The sequence below is a fragment of the Lepidochelys olivacea genome, assembly GCF_965140295.1.
Source record: "Lepidochelys olivacea isolate rLepOli2 genome assembly, chromosome: 7".
Taxonomy (NCBI): Eukaryota; Metazoa; Chordata; order Testudines; family Cheloniidae; genus Lepidochelys; species Lepidochelys olivacea.
The window spans coordinates 78,519,056-78,533,024 of NC_140417.1; positions in this window are offsets into that span (position 1 = coordinate 78,519,056).

The window sequence follows — 13,969 nt, forward strand, 5'->3', positions numbered from 1 at the left end:
GAAAGATACACAGGAAGCAAGAGCCCAAAAGATACTAAAGACTTGGAGAGCAGTTCTATGAGGTATTCAAGAATAAATGACAAACTACTAAACAATGGCTGTGGAGGAAGCATAATCCTGTTTCCTGGTACAGGTGGAAAGATAAGCTACTTTATCCTGAATAGAAAAGACATTTAAAAGGACTTGAAAGTCTAGAGGACTACAAAACTATAAATGATGATGACAGTAAAATGAGAAGAGATGCCATCTTGAATCAGAAATTCAGCAAAGAAGCAGTCAATAGCAACCTTGTACAGGTAGTGTCTCAGAAAAGACAGTGGATTTGCAAGCCTAGGAAATGTAGCAGACAGGCGTTCAGGGACCAGTACAAAACTGGGGCTCCCAACAGCAAGGATAAATGTGTGGCGAATAGACGGAGTTGGTAGAGTTTGGTCTAACCGTGATCTTGTTAAAATTACATGGAAATCATTTTAGATACACTGAGTTAAAGAGAACTATGACAGAGTTGATAGGTGATGAGGTTGAGGAAGACAGAAAATGAGGAAAAGGCCAAAACAGTGAAGAGGCTATAGATCTAGGTCTCCGATGTATACTAGCGACACAGAATGATTTCAGAAAGAAAGAAGGGGGAAGGTGGATAAGACAGAGTACAGGTTGGGGTCCATCAATGTCACTAGTATCTGTATAAAATCACTGTTCCAAATGCACAACCCAATTTGGGAAAAGGTAAGGAGCAGCATATTCTCTTCATGGAAAAAGAAAAGGCTTCTTTCTTTTGCTAGTTCCTTGAGCCAATAGCAGTTTATGGGGCTGCCAATTACGGCACATAAATTGAAAAGCCCAATAGTTTTCTAAAGCATCTACCTTCCTTAGGGAAAGATTTTTAAGTTGACTGTGTACAATCCAGCTGCTACTTTTAATCTTTCAGTGACAACAAGTGGTGTTTTATTACTTTGACAGTCATTTTTAGTCCATGAATAGTACCATAGTCTTTGTAAAATAGGAAACTTCTTTTGATCTACAATTTCATAAGGTTTAGCAATGGACAAAGGAGTTTTCTGGTATATTTGATCATACACTTGCTGGTCCTTAGGTTTAGAGCCAATATGAAAGCAGTGAGCTACCCATTCACAGAAATGCACAAAAATTCCTTTTTGATGGTCAGTGGCTGCTGGAAAAAATAATGAATCCATTTATTAGACAAATATCATCTTTAAATAGAAAATGTATTGTAACAATAAAGTTATTTTTAAAATAACTTTAATGATGATACATTACCAATATCACTTTCCTACTAGAACACTCTCTTGTAACATAGTATATGAACTAAGAAGTAGAAAATATGAACCAAGATACACATTTGCATTGGTGTTTGAAATTAAGGGTTAAAAACAAACATACTTCAGAGACACAGCTCTTTCAAAAGTAATTAAAAGAAATAGAAAAAAGGCGCTTTAATAGGCATGAAACAACATTTTCAAATATAATGGGATATTTTATTTCATTCGCAGATATGGAGTTGCATGTTGTGTTTTGTCTTTAATACTGTCCACGCTATACAATAAAACATACTTAAAGGAAGACATGGAGTTACTCTTCAAACCACACAGTGATAACTGTAGTGACATTAGAAATAAAAGGACACATTTTCAAAGAGTGGCCATCAATTTTGCACACTTAGGCCCTGATTTCAGCAAAGCACATACCTAACTTTAAATATGTAAGTTGTATGTAAGTACTTTGCTGAATCAGGGCCTTATTTTTCAAGCACTAACTTCTAAAAGCAGGTGCAGATGGTAGAATTTACATGTGTAAAACCCATCAACTATATACACAACTATATATGGCAATGTTTGAACTGATGAAGGCTCGTTTGAGTCTTCTTTGAAAGCTTGGCCTTAAGTCTTCTATTGCTAATCCTTCAGGATTTTCATTTGTAAAAATTCATAATAGACTTACATTTAGAATAGATAGTAAAGGAGCACTTCTGTATTTAGAGCTGAGCATACTAAGAAGTCCCTTCTCATGCAATAATCGTACTTAAAAATAGTTTTCAAGTTCCTCTAGAATGAGATTAAAGGGTCACCTGTCAAGAAGATGAGTAGAACACAAACTCTAATACCTGTTGTATTTGCATGATTAGCCACAAATCTGAAGTATTTCTTTAAACATTTGAATAGTCTACTTCAGAACATAAAAACTTAGGTTTAGCTTCTACCATTGCCATCCAATCTCCTGAAAATGTCACTGAACACATTCTAGGTCACACTTTACGCCAAACACATCAGTCTTGCCCCCTCCAAGTTCTCACATGCACAGCATATATTTTTGCCACTGTACTTTAAGAGAAAACAAAAGCTGGCAGTTTAACAGATTATTTCCTGAAAAATACAGAAATAGTGTTGCACAATTGTTAAAAAAGAAATCCCTGTAACCAAACAGTTAAAACTGAACTCAGTATCATCAAATGAGGTAGCTTCTTTTAACAGACGTCCCCATTTCTTCTTCCTCCAGTCCCCATAAGAGGAGCAGTCTGTTTTTCCAGAGAATGACCACACTTCTCTTGGATGTTACACTGGAATCTGCGATACCTGATACATTACAAGGGTACCATGGAGGACAGTCACATTATCCAAACTCATGCAGCTACCATCTAATCTGAAAATCCCAGAAACCACCAGTTTTAGCAGCTGAAACACTAGGTTTTCTACTTCACTTACTGCTTTTCCGTTATTCAATGATTCAAGAACAATTAAAATTGTTCTCAGTAGGGCAGACCCAACAGATATTCCACCATGTACACACCATATGCGTGTGAGTGGTTTTAGCAGTGGGAATAGGCATGACAGGATCCCAGTCTCTCCACTTTACTAAATTCTTTTAATCACTATCCAAAATTATCTTTCCAGGTCCACTATTGTGTGGTAATCCACACATGCAGTCTCTCTACAAGTAAGATTTCTAGGCAGATATTCATTCTCCAGATTCTGAATCCCTAAGGAAAAGGCTTCCAATTTGTTGTTATAATTTGTTCAGAGATTCCTTCAGGGAGTCAAGTCTTGTGGATCAAATTCACGCTTTGGAACATGGCCAGCTGAAGATCCAGGAACCTGAGGTGTTCACTGTGCCAACATTAGCTCCAAGAGATTTTTCCACTATAGGCTTCAGCACTATGGGGGAGAAAGAAGCACCCTGCGCAGGAAAAGGAACCTTGCTTTTCTGCATTCTCACTGCCAATTGCTTGCAGAGTCTCTAAGACAAATTGCATAATAAGCACAAACGAGAGCTTAAAAACATAAGAAGAGTTGAGCTCTGAAACAGCATCTGACCTGCAGTTTACACATATGCCCCCTTCTTCAGTCTTTTATATAAGAACCAGATGTACTCTGTTTCTTCTGTAATTCAACCTAGGCTTCGGAGTGTTTAAAATACCCCCACAACAGCAGCATCCTATTATCTCAAATAGTATTTATTAAACCGATAATTTATGTGTGCAAAAGCATCAGCTTCTCAGCAAATTATTAATCAGACGACTAGCTCCGTGTTACCATCTGCTCACTCACAATGTTGGCTTTCATAATATTTCACCTAATAAGTCTGAAGTAGTTATGAATAAACAAATACAGTGCTAAACTAGGCTGTTCACTATGTATTAAGTTACAGCATGTTAAAAGTCCATGCAGCATAACTAAGCTACTAAGAGATGAGTATGCAGAGGCAAAAGGACACCGTTTGCATTATTAGCAACCTCACCTTACTTTGTGTTACTAGTATTATTTTCTGTTTGGGGTTTTAATTTTTTTACTATTGATCAATCATATCCTGTGAATTAATCATATGATGCTTGCAGTTCCAGAAACGGATAAAACTGCAGTATGTTTTTGCTGGGAGCAGCAAAGTGACACTACTTTGGCTGACAATTAACTGAATCCTCTCTCATGATATTTTCTGATGTCATATGATAGCTCTCAAACTCAACATGCTTTAAACATACATTAATGCAATTAGAGGCATCATCTGATATGCAGCAAGAAGCGACAGCGCCCCCCCCCCCAGACCTTGGTTAGCCTCCCCAGATTGTTCATAGGTCTGTGTGTTCCATTATGTCTTCCACTTTTTACAACACTCAGACTTTGCAGGGTATAATATAACCACATACAATGTTCTAGGTGCTAACACAACTTTACCTGCGCTTTGTGACTGCCATAATATTTATAACTGCAAAGATTCAGCACGCCTGGAAAATGTGTGTATAGGAAGAACCCCTTAACTAGCACTCTGTCATCTAACTTCCATATCCAGAAGTATAACCGAGAGAACCCTAGCCTTGTAGGGTCTGAGTAGGCTTCTGTTAAGACCAGACGCTGCCTACGACACTGTAATAGAACTATGAACATTCCCTTGCAAAAGTAAAACTACCATAACATTATAACATCTATACATATATTTTATAGTATTAAATATTTCTGAGCCTCACATTCACAAAATGGAAATGCTGTAACCAATTTATAAATGTAGCAAGGGGTCAATGTTTTAACTAATTTTCAATCAATAATTTTAATAAGCAGCTTTATGTATCCCTGATAAATTTAGTAGTAGTATGAACTATAAAAAAAAACTGTTATTACTTTCAATACATGATGTAGTATTGTAATAAATATTAGGACCTTTTAGAAAGGGAGACAGTGTGTGTTAACTGAATTTTACATTTTTAAATTAGTTTTTGAGGGGCTTTATTATATTATTATTATTATTTTATTAACCTATGAAGCTTTGCCCCTGAAATTGTTAACCAGTGAGATTTCTTCATAGCTCATTTAAGTTTCATTTCACAGTTCTCTCCTGGAAATAAGGTTTTTAAAAGCAATGAAATAGCCTGCATTCCAAGTACGGATTGCAAATGTAGCCTGTATTTAATATTGCTTTTGTAAAGAGGGTGGGGGAGGGAACACCTCAATAAATAGACCCCATGGCTCCTTTTGTGACAGAAGCTTGTGTCTGGAGCACAAGCTATATTTTTTACACTAACAGTACAAATCTGAATAAATATTCTCGCCATTTGCATGACAGTCCTTTGACAAAGCAGAATTGGCCTGGTTGATTAGGAATGTGTGTCAGCCAAAGATAATGGGGGAATCCCTTTTAACAGTGTCATACAAGCTGAACAGCCATTATGAGACAAATGGAAAGAGCCTTCTGTTTTACAAGCAATATTAATTGCAGTCCTGTCACAGAAGGCACAATTCAAGATAAAAATAGGTAAAATGTAGGGGAATTGGAGTTCATTCCATTTTATTACCCACCCTTCCCCACCCCGCTCCAATTACAAATTTGCTTGCAGAATCCTGGCTCTGCCCACTGCAGATCTAAGTACTCCAGGTGGGTAACACACTAGATTTGAAGAACAATATGTAGTGTTCTATAACCAGCTGAACACCAGAAGAATTTCAGGATTTTTGCTATGGCTCTCACCAATTCTGGTTTTCATTTTAAATTCTATATCGCCTAGCAAATATTTTATTTGTAAAATGCAAAGGGAACCTGCCTGAAAAAGGAGTTAGCATTCTTATGCATCTACACATAGTTTTGTAAAATGTACTGTTTCATGATCTCCTTACCAATGATCCTATAAACACACTTATGCATTTGCTAACTTTACATATTACTTCAGTCAGACTATTCACATGCGTAAGAACATGCTTAGCTGTATGTAAGTGTTTTGATGGGTTGGAGCTGGGAGTTGGGCAGCTCAGGGAGCCACCTAGCCCAGGAGTCTGGAAATTCTAAGGCATAGGGTAAGGCTGCCCCCAGCTGCAGACCATGGAAACCCATCCCAGGACCTCAGCTCCTCACCAGTAAGCCTGGAAGTCTTGAGAGACCTGGCCGCAGAACTCAGAGCCCTGCTGTAAGAGCCAGGGCTCCTGGCTCCATGGCACAGAGCCTAGAAACCCTACATAGCAGGGCTGGAGCCATGGATCCTAAAAGCCCTTTCCAGGACCCAACTCTGTGGAAGGGAGTCTGGAAACATTCACAGGCCCCAGACAGTTTCCAGGCTCTCAATTCCCTGTTGTTGAGTCTGGAGCCAAGCCCCAGGTAGAGCTGGGGCCCCCAGGTCTTTCAGGTGCCTCAGTTTACAGCAGGGAAAGTGGAAACCTGGAAGTCATGGCATGGTGGGGTTGCCCTGGAGCTGTGGACCTTGAAAGCTGTGGGGTTCCTGGCCCCGGCCCCAGCACAGTCCACATGGCAAGTTTTCCCCCAGAGCCACAGACCCTGAAAGCCTGGGCCTGATAGGTAAGCTGGCAAGGAACTAGGCAGGGTTCTGTTGAATCCTGCCTGTGATTAGACAAAAGTTTATCGAAGCTAACTGACATTTTGGGTTCAATTAACTGATATTTTTCATCAGAAAGCTTCTGACTAGCTCTATTTGGGAGCTTGTCTCCATTATGCTTTGCAACATCAGTGTGCACTGTCTCAGAAGCTGCATAATAGGGACTTGCCTATGTACTTCCTAGTCCTTCTGCCTCTCCTTCAGCATGCACTCTTTCTGCTCCCTTGTTTCATGGGCCCCAGATTCTAAGCTCCCGAAGCTGTGTTCTTCCTTGACCATTTCTTCTTCCTTCTGATTAAGGTCAGTTTTTTTAAGCAGGCCTGGAATGGGGCATCTCTCAAAGGATACCCCAGCTAATGTCACTGATTTTGTTAGATTTATAAGCTTAGTGGACAGGAAAAGGTGCCAGAAAACTCCGTACAAAGTTCCCATATTAATAAAAGTATGAAATGGGTCAGACTTTCTTCGTGGCCATGCTTTAAGATAGTTCAGCAGCTCCCAGCATGGTGAGTATATGAGAACTTTTCTAAACCTCTAGCTGTGAAAATTGGGGGAGGAGTAAGGGGACTGATGACAGGCTGGTCTGAATATATTCTTTCATTCTGAGACTGTGACAATAAGTTTCAGAGTAACAGCCGTGTTAGTCTGTATTCGCAAAAAGAAAAGGAGTACTTGTGGCACCTTAGAGACTAACCAATTTATTTGAGCATGAGCTTTCGTGAACTACAGCTCACTTCATCGGATGCATACCGTGGAAACTGCAGCAGACTTTATATACACACAGAGATCATAAAACAATACCTCCTCCCACCCCACTGTCCTGCTGGTAATAGCTTATCTAAAGTGATCATCAAGTTGGGCCATTTCCAGCACAAATCCAGGTTTTCTCACCCAACACCCCCCCACACACACACTCACTCTCCTAATGGTAATATGATCTCTGTGTGTATATAAAGTCTGCTGCAGTTTCCATGGTATGCATCCGATGAAGTGAGCTGTAGCTCACGAAAGCTCATGCTCAAATAAATTGGTTAGTCTCTAAGGTGCCACAAGTACTCCTTTTCTTTTTGTGACAATAAGCTTTCCAAGAGTATCATATTGTCTTAATTTCAGGAGGACCCCAAATATATGTGGTGCTTTATGGACAAATTAAGTAAATAAATACAGTTCTCTAACAGGTATCTTCATACCTTGACCTTGAAAGGTTCCTATAAAATATTCTTAGACCAGTGAAATATTTTTTAATTTCTGAAGTACATTCATTCCCATTAACTACAAGGGTTTACAAATAAAGTGCAAATATATTCACCACATTTTGATCTCCTCATAAGCCGAAGAAGTTCTGACAGTGAACAGAAGTAGCATCTCTTCACTTCTGTCACACCAATCACTTACCAACCCTGCCAGGAAGCACAGTTTCCCCCCCAGCTTTGTGAATTCTGCATGCTGCACCCACACTTAACGAACACACACTGAAGAGCATCCTTTTATCTTGTTGACTCTGATCACATATTAGCAAAGAATTCTGCTACATTACAATTAATCAAGTAACCTGCTTCTAGCTTTGATGTGCAGTTCAGTGGACAGGATAAACAGAAGACATGCTGGCACACTACTTATTCCCTGTCTGTAGTGTTCAGTGGGAGAAATATCCACATATGCTTTGGAATTTTTACACCCTATGTTCCAGTCAATACTCACAACTAGCCAAATTTAGGCAAACTCCCAGGAGAAACTGCCAATCAGAGAAGAATGGTGCCTTTAGACTAAAACTCAATCCTAACAAAATAAATAAAAAAACAAAGGTAATATGCCTTTTAGTTTACTGTCAAACTAAGGGTCCGATGCTGCACACAAATCTATGTGGCAGATGCTGTAAACCCATTTCATATTTTGGCTAAGAAATGTGGTCTAATGCATTGTGTTGAAGTGAGCTGTAGCTCACGAAAGCTCATGCTCAAATAAATTGGTTAGTCTCTAAGGTGTCACAAGTACTCCTTTTCTTTTTGGTATTTTTAAATATATTCACTATTTTGTTTTTCCAGGAAGTATAAAATGCCTTGACATTTGACAATCCTATGGACATGTGATACAGAAATATCTCTTACTTTAACATTTCAAAATTCCAAAGCATCCCAGGAACTTGGAACTGCAAGAAGCACGATTTATCTGTCACAAATGATTAAAACTATTCCCCTGTTATGAACCTCAAGTCTTCTATGCAATGTCCCAGAGCCACATGTTAGGCCCAATCCTCCATTCCTTAATTAAGTTAATGGTAGATTTGCCTACATAAGCACAGCAAGACTGGGTCTATTCTCCTTGAATGCTAGATTTTACTTTGAATTTTAAATCAGCCTGAAAGTGTGTGTGAAACATGTCATCTAGCCCCTTCTAAGCTAACTGAGGAAGCTGTGTGTTATTCCAGCTAAAGACAGAATAATTTATGCTCATGAAATTATCTAAAGGCAAGACTACTCCAACAGAAAGACAGGAATAAGGTACAGTATCTCCTCACTTAACGTTGTTTCATTGTTACATTGCTGATCAATTAGGGAACATGCTCGTTTAAAGTTGTGCAATGCTCCCTTAAAACGTCGTTTGGCAGCTGCCTGCTTTGTCCACTGCTTGCAGGAAGAGCAGCCCGTTGCAGCAAGCTGGTGGGGGCTCTGAACCAGGGTGGACCGGCAGCTCCCCTATCAGCTCCCCTAAGTTCCCTGTGTGGCAGCCGCCCAGCAGGCTATCAATTGCTGGCAGTTCAGTTGTCCTTCCCCTCACTGCCATGTGCTGCTCCTGCCCTCTGCCTTGGAGCTGCTCCTGGGAGCCTCCTGCTTGCTGTTCAGGGGGTAGGGAGAAGAGGGGGGCTAATGTTAGGGTGTCCCCCTCTCCACACTCCTGCTTCTGTACCACATCTCCACAGAGCGGGGGTGACACGACAGGGCTCAGGACAGAGGGAGCTTGCTGGCAGCAGTTGCTGTCTCAATTTGCTGATCTACTTAAAAAGGCAATGTAGTTAGAGTGGGGTCAGAGTACTTAAAGGGGCAATGTGCTTCTCTCTCTCACGCATGGTGTGTGTGTGTCTTTCTCTCTCTCTCTCACACACACACACACGGTATGTGTCTCTGTCTCTCTCTGCCATGCTGTGTCTCCTCCCTCCATTTGTGCTGAATTATAGAGTGTGAGGCTACATTAACAATGTGTTAACCCTTGAGGGCTCAGCCGAGTGCTAGTTCATCATTTATCAATAAGGCATTCCCTGGGAAATATCCCACCCTCTTCCACCCTCTGACTCCACCAACTCAACAAAGCTTCACAATCATCATTGCTGTGTACAGTATTAAATTGTTGTGTACATATAAAATATAGTATTTTGTCTGGTGAAAAAAATTTCTCTGGAACCTAACCACCCCCATCCCAAGTACATTAATTCTTATGGGGAAATTGGATTCACTTAACATGGTTTCAGTTAAAGTAACATTTTTCAGGAACATAACTGCAACGTTAAGCGAGGAGTTACTGTAGCAGCTTTCCAGACCCCAGCCTCAAAAAGACAGACAAAAGAAAGAAAGAAAGAAAGACCAACCATCTGGAGCCGAGCATTTCTTACTAGATGGCAAAAGAGCCCGATATTATGTAAAGGACTTACACAAAACTACTCTTCAGAGATCCCTAGAGTGTATCTACAAGCAAAATTTTAGTCCTAATCCTGTGTATTTGAATTGTAATAGATGTTCAGTGCAGTCTCCATTTGCAGTGTCACAGAATGAGGACATAGGTACTATATTTTTAAGAAATGGGAGTATTTTACATTGATATACGCACCATCTTTAAGACCCATGCTCCAATATTATGATTCAGTATTTTGTTTGTTGTCCTATATTAGGCTATCAGATCATCAGTTAATGAACAGCTGCACCAATTCCACACAGATCTTATGTGCTAACTAACAATGGAACATTACAAAACTACAAAGATTTGTCCTGTCCATTTAACCAGCATGTCACATATGGTAACAAAACATAATGCAGCCCTGTCAAAGGTCCACCCACAACCTTCACTGCATACTATAGAAATAAGCATTTGAGTTGTGTCTTCCTGCTTCCAAGCTCGTTCACACGAAAGCAACTTAAACATTTTAGAGATTATTGGATAAAAAAAAAAAAAAGTTTGACTCTTAAAAAAAAAATCAGATACTGTTAAAAAAAATTAACAATACCCTTCACAGTATCTAGATTTTTCTCTTAGAAATCAGTGTGGTAAAAAAAGAGTATTCAATCTGGTTTAAAATATAGCTTGATACTAAACTATAAAGCAGTGCAGCCTCCTTTCATAAGCAAAGATAAGTTATTCAGATAAAAGATCTAACCAGCACAGATTAAATGAGAGACCTGAATCCTCAGAATATTAAAGCAAGTGTAAAACCCAGCCACTAGGAAAATGTAACTTGTTGAACACTTTAACAAACACTTTTCTGTTTGGGAAAAAAGCCCTTCAAAGTTTATGAAACCTTATTTTGAAAGTTTAGTTACATCTATTCTGTCAGCTTTCCCTCATCAAGCATGAAAATATTCACTACACTGGCAATGTATTGTTAACTGGAAAACACATCCCCACACACACCTCTCATCTTGCCACAAGTTGGTAGGACATTCATATACTGGTAACTCCAACAACTGGAGGATAAAGGAACAACTAAAATTAAAGGTAATTTTCAGAACAAGATCTCTTCAGCTCTGTCTTATTTGGAAAAAGATGTCATTATATAGTTACTGGGGTGTGAGACATGACTCCAAGGCCAGAGTGGTGCTCAAGCAGAAATGAGGGAATATTGAATAAGCCTTACAACCACTCTTTGAAGAGGCTGAATTTCCCTTCCCACACTCCCAAAGTGAGTAAGTAGAAATGACAGTGGCAAATAGAGGAGTGTGGCTTGAGCAAGAAATGTTCCTGAAACAAGTCCCGTACCATAAATAACGGTGAGCAAAACTAAATAGGAAGCATTCATTCTACAACTCCCAAATAGCTATTTTAAGTACTTAATTAAACTCACTTCACACTGGGGAACATTACAAATTTGGAACAAGTTTTCTTAAAGGAAAACAATGGAGCCAGCAGCTGAGTTTTCCCAACCCTGTTCACCTTCTTACCTTTGCGAATTCATAGGCAAACTATTACACAACTAACTCTGTTCTATAGTTTCTTGGAATTAGGAATCCACAAGCATTTATATTAGTTTTTACAATCTCTTTTAAATGGACACTTTTCCTCCTGCAGAGTAAGGGCGGGTAAATTGTTTTACCACTAAATCATGTACAAAGAGCAACCTAAAAATGAAGGGTCTGATCCTGTGAATCACCTAGTTACTTCACCTCCCAATTAAGTTAATAGCAGTTGTGAGCACACAGGAAACACTCAGCACCCTGGAGGATCAGGCCTTCAGTACAAAATCAAAGGACCCAATCCTGAAGTCTTTGGGAGTTTTGCAGGAGTAAAAAATTTCCTGATTGTTAGTCTAAGAATGATTATTTAAGAGAACCATGTTAACAAAAACACCAAGTAAAAACAAACAATAAATCAAACATTTGATCATTTTCATCAACAATCTAGACAAAGTTGACTTGAGCCTGATCCCACTGTCCTTACTCTGGGCCGGATTCTGCCACCCATACTTATGCTGGGATGGCTTTTGGAGTAAGGGCCCTGTTCCTTTGACTTCAAAAGTGATTTTTGCCTGACTAAAGACTGCAGGATTTGGCCCCATGTGACACTCTAAGCTACAAATGAACTGAAGTCACTTTAACTATTTTATAATTAAACTAAAGTATTAAGGACCAACTCACATCCATATGAGCACAATGAAGCCTATGGAGACAAATCCTAAACAGATGTAAGTAAAGACAGGATTTGGCACTCAGTAAAGGAGGCAAGAGATCCTCCAGTCAGCATAGTCAAAACCTTCCTGCCAATAAAACAGTAAAGAGATCCTATAAAATTTAAGTTGCATGGCCTTTAAAGTTAGTGAGTAGTATTGAAGCAAGAGGAAGCTTACCAAGACACTGTTGAAAAATTAAAGCAAAAGATTTTGATGTTAGTTGGATAAGTAAAATTGTTGTTGCAGTTTTAGAAACTTTTTCATTAAAAAAAAAAAATCCCATGGCAGTCAGCACAGAGAAATAGTTTCTTCAAGACTGGATGATCCACACAGTTCCAGAGGAGATGACATTTCTCTTCATCCATGATGTTACAAAACTACCTTGCAAATAAGAACTCTCCCCTTTTATTACAATGGGTCTTGACATTGACATTGTCATGTTAATTGGCTGAATTCAACCCACTGTTTGAATTGAGGCTGTGAAGAGGTGTCAATGTTGACCACAGCTAACTCTACTAAATGCAAAAACCAACTCTAAAAACAATTAACCATACCAAGCCCCTAAGAATTTATGTACTATCATCAAAACTAATCTGACTCAGTGTTCCCCAAAAATGTGCTATTTTTTTCTCTTCAGCAAAGCTAAAGATTGGATCTATTAAAAAAAATATAAATAATGACAGTCAACTTTTTGTTCAGAAGAAAGCTTACAAAATAGAATTTGAAAATCACAGTATAATTTGAAAGATCAAGACCCTCAAAGTAGTAAAGAAAAAAGAATGCAATTATACTTTTGTTACAGCTGCAAAAAGCTGGCAGAGTTTTTCAACAATAACAGGTTTCAGAATTCAGAGTAACAGCCGTGTTAGTCTGTATTCGCGAAAAGAAAAGGAGTACTTGTGGCACCTTAGAGACTAACCAATTTATTAGAGTATAAGCTTTCAATAAATTGGTTAGTCTCTAAGGTGCCACAAGTACTCCTTTTCAGGTTTCAGTATGCATCCGATGAAGTGAGCTGTAGCTCACGAAAGCTCATGCTCAAATAAATTTGTTAGTCTCTAAGGTGCCACAAGTCCTCCTTTTCTTCTTTCAACAATAACAGAAGTTTATGAGCTTTAGTTTGTAAGTTTACTGCTATACCCTGTATGGTCCAAATAATTACAGTCTCAAGATAGCAAAGTGCTTCAGATCATGCTTAACTTTAAGTGCATTAATAGTTTCACTGAAGTTCTCAACCAGGTCTCCAGGGCCCCCTGAGGGGGGGCTGCGAGTAGGTTTCAGGAAGTCCATAAAGCATGACTGGTGTTAGACTCACTAGGGCCCAGGGCAGAAAACCTAAGCCACATCACCCTGTGTGGCTGTGACTGTGTGGGTTCCTGAGCATTTGCCCTGCTTGCTACCCCCTAATACTGGCCCTGGCTTTTATATGCAGAAAAAATGTCGTTGTGGCACAGCTGGGTGAGTTTTTAATAACATGGGGAAGGGGGGGGGGGAAACCTCAGAAAGAAAAGGGTTGATAGCCCCTAGTCTAGGACTCTTCATGGTGCTTAAAGTTATGCCTGGGTTTAGGTGCTGGACTGGGAACTATAGGTATTTGGAAACATCATTATGGTCATTTGGCTTTTTACCTATAGCCTTTATACAGAAACCAGACTCTGTAGATGCACCTGATGCTGCGCAGTTCTTATGTGCACAGAGCTGCTTCACCAACTCAGTCTTCCTTCATGCAAGAAAGTGTTTGCCAGATCAGTAACAAATTCATGAAGCAT